Source organism: Pelophylax lessonae (assembly GCF_965119305.1).
Source record: "Pelophylax lessonae genome assembly, chromosome: 1".
Classification (NCBI taxonomy): Eukaryota; Metazoa; Chordata; class Amphibia; order Anura; family Ranidae; genus Pelophylax; species Pelophylax lessonae.
The window spans coordinates 250,685,455-250,699,408 of record NC_138768.1 but is presented as its reverse complement, the minus strand read 5'-3'; positions in this window follow the sequence as shown (position 1 = coordinate 250,699,408).

Here is a 13,954-nt window from a genome sequence, read left to right as displayed (position 1 = left end):
TGAGAAGTGGTCTACTTGCATCGACTAAGCATTCCTCTAACACCGGATCTTCAGTGGTCTTGATTAATAGCTGGGAGAGGCTGACTCATTAAGTTGAGCAGCCAAGGAAATCTGGTAAGCTGCTTAACATATCCCATCACCGAGGTGTTCTCTCCCTTCACATACCCTGGGTGTCACGGGTTGAATCACTTCTTGCAATATTGTGCACGTGGATTTATGATTTCATTTTATATCATTTATATTGGGACTCATTCATTTGGACACTCTTTTTCTTCATTATAAACATCATTGTGATTAGTAGTTTTTTTTCATTCATTTGGACACTATTTATCAATTTTGTGATCATTAATACTCTTAGCGCTACACTTTTATGTTTTATTGTTAATTTGAATCTCCCTTCTTTGCCAATTATGGTTTTCATCCTTCCTTTGTGCCCGACTTCCCATCTGATTCCGGAGTGCCCGCAGTTCAGGTCACCATTGACTTCTTCAGGAGTAACAACAAACTTCTGCAGGACACCTTGGCCAAGGCTCAGATGGCATCCAAAAGAATCTTTGATGGGAAAAAGAGGGGAGAACTGATCCTCCAAGCAGGTGACCAGGTCTTTTTAACCACAGCTAACCTCCGCTTGGCCTGCCCATCCAAGAAGTTGGCTCCCAGGTTTATCGGCCCATTCCCTGTTAAAATAAGACTCAATGCCGTGTCCTATGAGTTATCCTTACTTGATACCCTATGGATCCATCCTGTGTTCCATGTCACTCTTTTAAAACCCGTGGTTCCCGACGCCTTCCCCGGCAGAAGCCCTGGACCTCCGGAACCAGTGATGGTGGATGGCGACATGGAGTACAAAGTTGAGGCTGTACTTCATTGCCGGAAAAGAAGTAACCAGCTTCAGTTCCATATTAAATGGAAGTGTTATGGGCCGGAAGAGAATTCCTGGGAACCGGAGAGTAACATTCATGCCGCAGACCTGATCCAGGCGTTTTTTCTTGCCCATCCTCAGAAAAGCAGTTTGTTGAACACAACCGGAGGTTGCCCTTAAGGGGTGGGCAGTGTTAGGAATGCTTCCTGAGCACACTGATGTGCTGTCATGCGTCTGCAATCTAAAGGGTTAACCTAGAGCAGACTAATTGCAGTAATTGGCAAACAGGCTGCCTTATTTAAACAGCAGCACTGTGTCTTTGCTGTCTTGTCTGCAGCTCCTCCTGTATTCCTGAAGCCTGCTTCCTGTTACCTGTTTGATATCCGTTTTGACCTTTGGCTTGTTCCTGACCTTGTTGACCTGCTGCCCGTCCTGACCCCCGGCTTATTTGACCATTCTCTCGGATCTCCCTTGTCTGCTTATCTGCCTTCGGATCTTGACCGATTTCTCCCTTGGTGGGGCGACCCTGAGGACTGTGACCTGGTATCCACACGCAGCAAAGTCCATCCTCACCACTAGAGGCTTTGGCGAAAACCGCTGGATACTTAGATTCCGCACCTCAGGTTAGCCTGTGTCACTTACCTAGGGGGTTCCCGTCTAAGCTCCGCCCTCCGGCACACATGGGGCCTTCCTCTGCCATCAGGCTACCACTTGTATCCCTAACACAGACCAAATTGATGCAGTGTGCGGCGTAAGGTCTGAGCACTGACAGGCTGACCCCCCCTCCCCTTTAACCTCTGCAGCAATGCTGGCAGCACTCATACTTCTATTTTCCAAAGACAACCTCTGCATATGACGCTGAGCACATGCACTCCACTTCTTTGGTCGACCCTGGTGAGGCCTGTTCTGAGTGGAACCTGTCATGTTAAACCACTGTATGGTCTTGGCCACCAAGCTGCAGCTCAGTTTCAGTGTCTTGGCAATTTTATAGCCTAGGCCATCTTTATGTAGAGCAATGATTCTTATTTTCAGATCCTCAGAGAGTTCCTTGCCATGAGGTGCCATGTTGAACTTCCAGTGACCAGTATGAGAGAGTGAGAGCGATAACACCAAATTTAACACACCTTCTCCCCATTCACACCCGAGACCTTGTAACACTAACGAGTCACATGACACCGGGGAGGAATAATGGCTAATTGGGCCCAATTTGGGCATTTTCACTTAGGGGTGTACTCACTTTTGTTCCAGCAGTTTAGACATTAATGGCTGTGTGTTGAGTTATTTTGAGGGGACAGCAAATTTACACTGCTATACAAGTTGTTCACTCACTACTTTACATTGTAGCAAAGTGTCATTTCTTCAGTGTTGTCACATGAAAAGATATAATGAAATATTTACAAAAATGTGAGGGGTGTACTCACTTTTGTGACATACTGTGTGTATATATATATATATATATATATATATATATATATATATATACTATATTACCATAAGTATTGGGATGCCTGCTTTTACACATGAACTTTAAAAGCATCTCAGTCTTAGGCCATAGAGTTCAATATTGAAATGGCCCACCATTTGCAGCTATAACAGCTTCAACTCTTCTGGGAAGGCTGTCCACAAGTTTTAGGAATGTGTCTATGGGAATGTTTGACCATTCTTCCAGAAGCCCATTTGTGAGGTCAGGCACTGATATGGACAAGAAGGCCTGGTCCCCAGTCTCTGCTCTAATTAATCCCAAAGGTGTTCTATCAGTTTGAGGTCAGGACTCTGTGCAGGCCAGTCAAGTTCCTCCACCCCAAACTCACTCATCCATGTCTTTATGGACCTTGTTTGTGCACTGGTGTGCAGTCATGTTGGAACAAGAAGGAATCATCTCCAAACTGTTCCCACAAAGTTGGGAGAATGAAATTGTCCAAAATGTCTTGGTATGATGATGCCTTAAGAGTCCCCCTCTCTGGAGCTAAGGGGACAAGCCCAACCCCTGAAAAACATCCCCACACCTTGTCTTGAAGATAGCAATAACAGTAGCAAGGGACACTATAATATCTTATCACACATAACTATGACCCAGCTACCTTTTTCCAGACAACCCAAAAATAAATGTAAGGTTTTAATAATATTGTACTCCAAAATTTTAGGCTCATCAATGCATTTTGTCTAGGCCAGAAGTATTCTAATCTTTTAGCACAGCAAAGTAAGCATTTGTCAGGTTCCTGAAAAACCACAGCTAGACAATCCCTTACATTATAAATAAATAAATGCATGCATGCATAAATAAAAATCATTTTGATTACACCATCCACAAACATAGCCTTTCACCTAATTATATTTATAAAACAAGCAGTCTGGTCAGCATCTTGCATACATTCCAAGATCCCCCATAAAAAGTATAATACAACAAGGTGGTCATTTGTTTTATGTAGGTTTACTACTTAGGCCAATTGCCCTTGACTGGCAAGTGCAGCACCAACCAGTTAGCAAAGAACAGAAATATGGTCTGGATTTGCGTTAGTATGTTTTCATTGTCTTATAAATTGCTGTCAAATAACAGAACTTTGCAAATAGTAAATGATTCATGATAGCTGTTCATGTAACATCTGTGAGCAGTTACGTATAAAACAGAGCATCTTTGAAATAGTTAGTTAAATAAAGAAAAGACCTGAATCATTTACCACTTACTAAATTATATTTGCAGCCCTAGCACAAATTTACAATCCAATGGGCAGATGTTAACAGCAGGTGTCATATCTGCTGCTAAACATATTAAAATGTCTCTGTGGTCAATAATGACCTTTATTTTTCCCTCTGATGGCAAATTACAGAAACCATATTCAGTCTACATGATAGAGAAATAGATGCATTTTTACTTGCCTTTAAAGCTGAACTCCCTGAAATCTCTCCTCTGCTTATTGTCCACCACCACTCTTTTCTTATCCATCCACTGGCTTTTATTTACAAATCAATTCAAATATAAAATACTAACAACAACATACAAAGTCATCCACAACTCTGACCCAAGCTTCATCACCAAACTTGTCTCAAAACATCACCAAACTGTCCTCTCCACCCCTCCCAGGACCTTCCTTCAGAGCCACATCCATTCTCGGAAACTCCCTATCCCAAACTCTACAGCTATCATCTGCTCTATGATCAGGCGGTCCCTGGAAATTCCTCTATTCAAGGAAGTCTATCCCAACTCTATCTAAAAATTGTACATTTACTTTTTCCATCAACTGATCCCAACACAGCTATTACCTTTTCACTTATTCCCTTTTCCTCCCTTTTAGATTGTAAGGACTCACAAGGTCCCCCTGATCTTTTTTTTTTCTTGAACTGTATTGCAACTGTACTCTTTCCATTTATATTGCAAAGTGCTGTGCACACTGTTGTCATTAAGACTCCTTTCATATCTTGGTGTCCTGGATCTGGATCGTGCAAACGGAATCACGGGATTTGGGATAGCTGGCAGAGATCCGGGATGCCAAGGTGTGATCAGAGCCTAAATAAACCCTGTATTCTAATAGAAATAATAATATTAATCCTATTAATTACAGGCTAATGTAAAAAAAAACATCAGTGAAAACCCTAATATATCTATTATACTACTAAAGCTGTACTAAACTCACTAAGAACTTAGGGCACACAGTGGTGTAGTGGTTAGCACTTTCACCTAGCAGCAAGAGGGTCGCTGGTTCAAATCCCAGCCATAACACTATCTGCCTGGAGTTTGCATGTTCTATCTATGCCTGCATGGGTTTCCTCCAGGTACTCCAGTTTCCTCCCACACTCCAAAGACATGCTGGTAGGTTAATTGGATCCTGTATAAAAAAAAATGGCCCTACTGTGTATGTATGTGAGTTAGGGACCTTAGATTGTAAGCTCCTTAAGGGTAGGGACTGATGTGAATGTACAATGTATATGTAAAAGCGCTGCGTAAATTGACAGTGCTATACAAGTACCTGAAATAAAATAAACTTACTAATTACTACAATTAATGGCTATTACTTCATACTATTGACCTTTCTGCAGCCTTTGATACAGTTGACCAACAGCTCCCCCTCACAAAACACCACTCCTTTGACCTCAAAGATTCTTTCCTGGCTCTCCTCCTTAACAAAATGTTCCTTCAGTGTTGCCTCCAGTTCTATCTTTTTCTACACTTGCTCATTCTGTAAGGGACCCCTTGTCTTCTATTTCTACACCCCCTCTCTTGATCATTTGAAACCATCCCTTTACTTCCAATACCAATTCTATGCTGATGATGTCCAAATCTATCTCTCCTCACCTTCAGTCCTTCAGTCTCATCTTGCATGACTGACATATCAGTATGGATGTCACACCACTTCCCATAACAAAATCTTTCTAAAAAATGAGCTCATAATATAACCTTCCACCATACCATACTCTTTCCCCTGCCTTTTCCATCAAAATCAGTAATGCAACTATTTTTCCCTCTCTTCATGTCAGAGTGTTAAGTGTAATCCTGGACTCTGACCTGTCCTATCAGCCCCAAATCCAATCGCTTTGCAAATTTTGCAGACTTCACCTTCATAACAAGTCTAAAATACTCTTCTTCTTGGCCAATAAAACCACCAAGCTACTCATTCTCTGCCCTTCTATCTCTCTCCGTGACTATTGCAGCTATCTTCTCATTGGCCTACCTCTGTACAGGTTATACCCCGCTTCAGTCTATCATGAAAGCTGCTTAGTGTCCACCACTCCTCTCTAACAACGTACAAAGCCATTCACAATCCTCATCTACCTCATAAACTTTGGGGTTGATTTACTAAAACTGGAGAATGCAAAATCTGGTGTATCTGTGCATTGTAGCCAATCAACTTCTAACTTCATCGTGTTCAATTAGGCTTTGACAATAAACCAGGAAGCTGATTGGTTTCTATGCAGAAATGCACCCGATTTTGCACTCTGTAGTTTTAGTAAATCAACCACTTTGTCTCAAAATGTAAACCAAACTGTCCTCTTTGTTTTTCCCAAGGCTCCTCTCTCTCTAGTCCTCTCATCACCTCGTTCCATGCTTTTATTTTGGACTTTTAAAGAGCTTTCCTACCCCAATTTGTCAAGCCATCTCCTACTCTAACCATGTTTAGGCAATCCTTGAAAACGCATCTCTTAAGGAAAGCTTATCCTGCCTTCATCTAAAAACTGAACTTTTACTTTCTCTATCAACTTATCCCTCACAGGTATTACCATTTGTACCACTTGCACTCATCCATTAGATTGTATGCTCTCACGAGCAGGGCCCTCCTAAACTTGTATTGAATTTTACTATCTCCCTTTATATTGTAAAGATATGCTCAAATTGTTGGCACTATATCATGTCTGTATAATAATAACAAATATAATTTATGAAGTCACCAAATGCATGTTTAAAACAGACTTCTCTGCAAACATTTGCATGTTTTCCATCCAAAGAAGTTGTATCTCAGTCAATCCAGACCTGACAGCTCTGCCACATATATCAGCCTTGTCTGGTAGGAAAGGATATGTGTTGTGTGTTTTTTGTTTTTTTCCTGCTGCTTTTAACCACTTCCCTCTGTATATATATATGTCATTAGTTTGACGTTAAATACTGCAGCTATGGCAGCAGCTAGCTGCCATAACCCCAGTATTTTTTTTATACAGTGGGCAATTTCTCTTTTCACATAAAAGGGAACCTGTGGCAGATTTATCACACGATTATTTTTGGAGGCGGCGGGAGAGGTCCCCCCCCCCCCCCCCTGCCTTTTCCCGTTCATCTCCAGGCTTACCCCACCGATCAATTAGCCCGGGCCTGATCTGATGCTCTCTGTGGCTTGGCAGGAGGCCGAGTGAGGGCAAAGGCAAAATACATTTTTCTTTTTTTGCTTTTAAGTGTTGATATGAGATCTGAGGTCTTTTTGACTCCAGATCCCACAATAAAGAGGCCCTGTCATGCTTATTTCTATTACAAGGGATGTATACATTCCTTGTAATAGGAACACAAGTGATAAAAATAAAAAATAAAAGGACAGTGTAAAAATAAAAATTAAAATAAATAAGAAAAAAAAAATGCAAGTGCCCTGTTCCTCGAAGCTCATGCACAAAAGCACACATATTTACACTGTGTTCAAACCACACATGTGAGGTATTGATCCGATCCTTAGAGCAATAATTCTAACACTAGCACTAGACCTCCTCTGTAACTCAGGTAGCCTGTAAATAATTTTAAGGCATCGCCTATGGAGATTTTTTAGTACCGTAGTTTGTCGCCAATCTATGAGCGTGCACAATTTTAGCATGTTGACATGACAGGTTAGGTACAGTATCTATTTACTTGGCATAACATCATCTTTCACATTATACAAAACAATTGGGCTAAGTTTACGGTTTTCTTTATTCAAAAAAGTGTATTTCTTCCCAAAAAATTGCGTTTGTGAGACAACTGCGCAAATACAGTGAGATATAAAATATTGCTACAATCTCCATTTTATTCTCTAGGATCTCTGCTAACAAAAAACCTATATAATGTTTGGAGATTCTAAGTAATTTTCTAGCAAAAAATACTGATTTTTGTAAACATTAATAGTCAGAAATAGGCCTGGTCCTTATGTACTGGCCCTAACCCCTGCCCAGTACAATGATTGAATGATCAAAGGAGAAAACTGATGAGCTAATTTCTCTGTTGCTTTAAAGTTAAGAAATTCAAAACTACTTTTGCAGTGGGTCTTTCCATGCTAATCTGGGGATAAATGTTCATTTTTGTCTAAGGTACCATTAAAAAGCAGATTTGCTCACCATACTCCTTGTTCCCTGGTTATAGAAATACAAATGTTGTTGTTGCTAGCATTTTCCTTCTAAAAAGTGCTAGAAAACTGGCCGTTATGTCCATCTGGCTTACATAGTATATAAACCCAAATTAAAAAATGCAACACAGTTTTGCTCATTAGTTTACACCACATTGACAGATCTTGTAAAATGTTAGCCATGTTTTCTGTACCAACATTACATAACAGCCCACTTACAATGCACCAAGCAGCACCTAGAGAATCCTCAAAACTTTTGAAACACAATCATTTGAATTGATGAGATTTATAATTAATTTTAATTTTTGTTCACTGCCATAAATGTGATTATTGGAGAGTCAAAAAGGCCTGTGAAGAGAAGCACACCATCTCTATTGTAAAGCACGGAGGTCGTGGATCTCTGTTGTTTTGGGGATGTGCAAGTTTCAGCAGGAAATTTAGTCAAAATGAATGGCAAGTGTGGCATAATATCAGAAAATACTGGAGGAAAATTTCAGTTCATCATTTATTAATTTTATCACATGACAGCTATCCAAAACATAAGGCCCAGTCAACCCTTTATTAGATTAAAGATTCTGGAGTAGTCATCACAATTTCTTTACATAAACATAATTCAGCCATCTTAGGAAGATCTCAAACATCTAGTCAAAGCTAGTCAGCCAAAAAAAAAAAAAACAAATGTACAAGATCTTGAGGCTTTTTACATAGTAGTTATCGCATAGTAATTATTTTTCATTATTGGCTTGTTATTTTCCTTTATTGCTTATTGGTTTGTTCGATGGTTGTGTTTTCCATGATGCCTAATAGTTTTATTGAATCACACTAAAAATAAAAGAAATGTGTTTGGCATGATTACTTATGATTTCTATAAAAATGATCAACATTATACAAATTTTGCCACGGTATGTAAACTTAAGTGAGTACACCCCTCACATTTTTGTAAATATTTTCTTATATCTTTTCATGCGACAACACTGAAGAAATTACACTTTGCTACGATGTAAAATAGTGAGTGTACAGCTTGTATAAGAGTGTAAATTTGCTGTCTCCTAAAAATAACTCAACACACAGCCATTAATGTCTAAACCGCAGGCAACAAAAGTTAGTACACTCCTAAGTTATAATGTCCAAATTGGGCCCAAAGTGTCAATATTTTGTGTGACCGCTATTATTTTCTAGCACTGCCTTAACCCTCTTGGGCATGGAGTTCACCATAACATCACAGGTTGCCACTGAAGCCCTCTTCCACTCCTACATGATGACATCATGGAGCTGGTGGATGTTAGAGACCTTAAGCTCCTCCACCTCCTTTTTGAGGATGCCCCACAGATGCTCAATAGGGTTTAGGTCTGGAGACATGCTTGACCAGTAGTGATGTCGCGAACCTAAAATTCGCCGTTCGCGAACGGCGAACGCGAACATCGGCAAATGTTCGCGAACCGGGCGAACCGCCATAGAGTTCAATAGGCAGGCGAATTTTAAAACACACAGGGACTCTTTCTGGCCACAATAGTGATGGAAAAGTTGTTTCAAGGGGACTAACACCTGGACTGTGGCATGCCGGAGGGAGATCCATGGCAAAACTCCCATGGAAAATTACGTAGTTGACGCAGAGTCGGGTTTTGATCCATAAAGGGAATAAATCACCTAACATTCCTAAATTGTTTGGAATAACGTGCTTTAAAACATCCAGTGTGTGAATACAATCAGGTATGATGTTTTATCGGTCAAGTAGTGTAAGGGTTACGCCCGCTTCACAGTGACAGACCAAACTCTGACAGACCAAACTCCCCGTTTAACAGTCAGTCAGTCCATTTGCACAACCGCAAACTCCCCATTTGCACAAGGTTGGATACCAAGCTAGCCATGTCCCGTTCCTTGTCCTCACTGACATCATTGAAGGTCTCTTCCTCCACCCAGCCACGTACAACACCAAGGGTCCCCGAAAGGTGACAACAAGCCCCCTGGGACGCCTGCTGTGGCTGGTATTCCACCTCCTCAAAGCCACCTTCCTCCTCTGACTTCTCTTCTTCAGACTCCTCTCTCTGCGTTGCCACAGGTCCAGCAATTGACAACGACAAGGCTGCTTCTGGTGGTGATGGGGACCACAACTCTTCCTCTTCATGCTCATCTACAGCCTGATCCAGTACCCTTCGCAGGGCACGCTCCAGAAAAAACGCATATGGGATGAGGTCGATGATGTTGCCTTGGGTTCGACTGACCACCAGGGTTGTCACCTCCGCAAAAGGACGCATGGCATGAGCCTACAGCCATTGTTCATGAGCATTCAGTAGCGCAGCCAAAAAATACCCAGCTCCGCAGAAAGAATGAAAGAAAATGAATGTTTTTTCTATGAAAAATTATCCTGCGGATCGCTTTTGGTCTGTTCACAATGAAGCAACGACCTTATCATCTGGGGTGTGCCAACACACTCCTAGAGGTGATCGCTTCATTGTGATACGCAAGCCCCTTCACCACGACAAGGTAACGATCACGAAGGGGAATTGACACATGTATGTGCCTTTTTTTTTTTGTTTTTTGTTTTTTTGCAGCCACAGTGTAGCACCAGAGGCCAGAAAAATTAGGCATGTACACATGCATGAAAAAGTAGGTATTGTTGCAGCCGCTGCTGTAGCAGCGGCCTGAAAAATTGAGGTTTTCAAGGCAGAAAGTGCACTAAAACATTGCGGCTTGAACCGTAGTTGGTGGCGGAGACGTCACGTAAGTCATCCGGCATGCAGAGAATGATTAAATACAGCAGCGTGTGGACCAATTTTAGCCCAAGGCATCTCAGTCATCACCAGGCCTTTTTTAGTCAAATGCATCCCCCACTGTCAGTCCCCTCAGGATCCATGCCTCATTCATCTTAATAAACGTGTGGTAATCAAGACTTTTTTGACCTAGGCGACTTCTCTTCTCAGTGACAATACCTCCTGCTGCGCTGAAGGTCCTTTCTGACAGCACACTTGAAGCGGGGCAGGCCAGAAGTTCAATGGCAAATTGGGATAGCTCAGGCCACAGGTCAAGCCTGCACACCCAGTAGTCAAGGGGTTCATCGCTCCTCAGAGTGTCGATATCTGCAGTTAAGGCAAGGTAGTCTGCTACCTGTCGGTCGAGTCGTTCTCTGAGGGTGGACCCCGAAGGGCTGTGGCGATGCGTAGGACTAAAAAAGCTCCACATGTCCTCCATCAACAAGACGTCTGTAAAGCGTCCTGTCCTTGCCGGCGTGGTTGTGGTGGTAGGAGGAGAATTACTTTCACCTCTTCCCCTGTTGGATTCCCGTTGTGCTGTGACATCACCCTTATATGCTGTGTAAAGCATACTTTTCAATTTATTTTGTAGCTGCTGCATCTAGTAGCGTGGCCACCCAGTACAGGTCGTTCTCCTTCAGCCTTTTTATACGAGGGTCCCTCAACAGGCATGACAGCATGAAAGAACCCATTTGCACAAGGTTGGATGCCGAGCTACTCATGTCCAATTCCTCGTCCTCACTTATGTCATTGAAGGTGTGTTCTTCCCCCCAGCCACGTACAACACCACGGGTACCAGATAGGTGACAATGAGCACCCTGGGATGCCTGCTGTGGTTGGTGTTCCTCCTCCTCAAAGCCACATTCCCCCTCTGACTCCTCTTCCTCAGACTCCTTTTCCAGTGTTGCCGCAGGTCCAGCAAGCGATGGTAAGGCTGTTTCTGGTGGTGGTGATGGTGACCACAACTCTTCCTCTTCCTCTTCACGCTCATCTACGGCCTGATCCAGCACTCTTCGCAGGGCACGCTCCAGGAAAAAAACATATGGGATGATGTCGCTGATGGTGCCTTTGGTGCGACTCACTAGGTTTGTCACCTCCTCAAAAGGACGCATGAGCCTACAGGCATTGCGCATGAGCGTCCAGTAACGTGGCAAAAAATACCCAGCTCCGCAGAGGCTGTCCTAGCACCCCGGTCATACAAATACTCGTTGACCGCTTTTTCTTGTTGGAGCAGGCGGTCGAACATTAGCAGTGTTGAATTCCAACGTGTCGGGCTGTCGCAAATCAAGCGCCTCACTGGCATGTTGTTTCGCCGCTGAATATCTGCAAAGTGCGCCATGGCCGTGTAGGAATGCCTGAAATGGCCACACACCTTCCTGGCCTGCTTGAGGACGTCCTGTAAGCCTGGGTACTTCAACTGGTTAGATTCAACACATGTGCCATGCACGGCACATGTGTCAACTTGCCCAAATTCAATGCCGCCAACAAATTGCTTCCGTTGTCACACACCACTTTGCCGATCTCCAGTTGGTGCGGGGTCAGCCACTGATCCACCTGTGCGTTCAGGGCGGACAGTAGTGCTGGTCCGGTGTGACTCTCTGCTTTCAGGCAAGTCAACCCCAAGACAGCGTGACACTGTCGTATCCGGCATGTGGAATAGCCTCTGGGGAGTTGGGGGGGTGCAGTTGGTGTGGAGCAAGATGCAACAGCAGAAGAGGACTCAGCCGAGGAGGTTAGCAAAGAGGATGGAGTAGGAGGAGTAGAGGAGGTGGCAGCAGGCCTGCCTGCAAGTCGTGGCGGTGTCACCAACTCCTCTGCAGCAGAGCCACGCATTCCATGCTTGGCAGCCGCCAGCAGGTTTACCCAATGCGCAGTGTAAGTTATATACCTGCCCTGACCGTGCTTTGCAGACCAGCTATCAGTGGTCAGATGGACCCTTGCCCCAACACTGTGTGCCAGACGTGACATGATTTCCTTTTCCACAATAGAGTACAGGTTGGGGATTGCCTTTTGTGAAAAATAATTTCGGCCGGGTACCTTCCACTGCGGTGTCCCAATAGCGACAAATTTTTTGAAGGCCTCAGACTCCACCAGCTTGTATGGTAAAAGCTGGCGGGCTAAGAGTTCCGACAAGCCAGCTGTCAGACTCCGGGCAAGGGGGTGACTCTGTGAGATTGGCTTCTTACGCTCAAACATTTCCTTGACAGACACCTGACTGTGGGCAGGTGAGCAGGAACTGCTGAAGGTGAGAGGTGGAGGGGCGGGTTGTTGATAGGGGGCATGGAGGACAGCAGTGGTTGACATGGCTGAAGATGCTGGACCAGGAGGAGGATGGTGGCTTTCAGTTTGTGTGCTGCTTTTACTCATGTGTTGATCCCATAGGCGTTTGTGATGTGAGATCATGTGCCTTCGCAAAGCAGTTGTACCTAGGTGGGTGTTGGACTTCCCACGACTCAGTTTCTTTTGGCACAGGTTACAAATGGCATCGCTGATATCAGAGGCAGACACACAAAAAAAATGCCACACTGCTGAGCTTTGCAAGGACAGCATTCTGGTGGTGGCAACAGCTTGCGTTGATTGGCGTGCTGTCAGGCTGACCCCGGGTGCCGAATCTACATGCTGTCTGACTGCGCCACTAGCTCCTTGCGATGACCTCCTCCCCCTGCTTCCAACTCGTCTCCTCCTCCTCTCTGTCTCCCCATCTGAACTTTCCCCCTCTTCTTCTGCTCTTCGAGCAGGCACCCAGGTGACATCCACAGACACATCGTCATCATCAGCCGCTTCACTTGACAACTCAGCAAAGGCAGCAGCAGCAGGTACCACATCATCATCATCATCACAATGTACGTCCATGTGTATAATGCTGCCTGACTGAGACATATCCCCGTTATCTACATTCTCTGGCACTAATAGTTGCGCATCACTTATTTCTTCCAACTGATGTGAAAATAACTCCTCTGACGGATCAAGTGAAGCGGGTGTGGTGCTAGTGTTGGTGGTGGTGCCGGCGGGCTGGCGAGTGGTAAATTGAGAGGTGCCCGAAGCTGAGCTGGAGGAGGATGGTGCATTAAGGTTCCGAGCGGAAGCTGTAGACGATTGGGTGTCCTGTGTAAGCCAGTCAACTATGTCCTCAGAATTTTTTGAGTTCAGGGTCTGTGGTGGCCTCTGAACACTGGGCATTATTCTAGGGCCTAAGGAAATCACAGCACCACGACCACGACGGCCCTTGCGGGGTGGCCTGCCTCTGCCTGTCATTTTTTTTTTTAATGTGTTGTACTATGAGTGCAAGGTGCTGTGCCACCCTATAGGAGTGTTGGGCAGTGGGTACAGTACACTCTGTGGACCTGACAGTCACTGGCACCCAGGCAACTGCAATTTAAAAAAAATATATATATTTTTTTTTACTTTGCAAGCTGCTGTGCCACCTTATATATCAGTGGTGGGTGGGCAGTGGCACAGTACACTCTCTGTGGACCTGACAGCAGTCACTGGCACCCAGGCAACTGCAATTAAAAAATATATATATATATTTTTACTTTTCAAGCTGCTGTGCC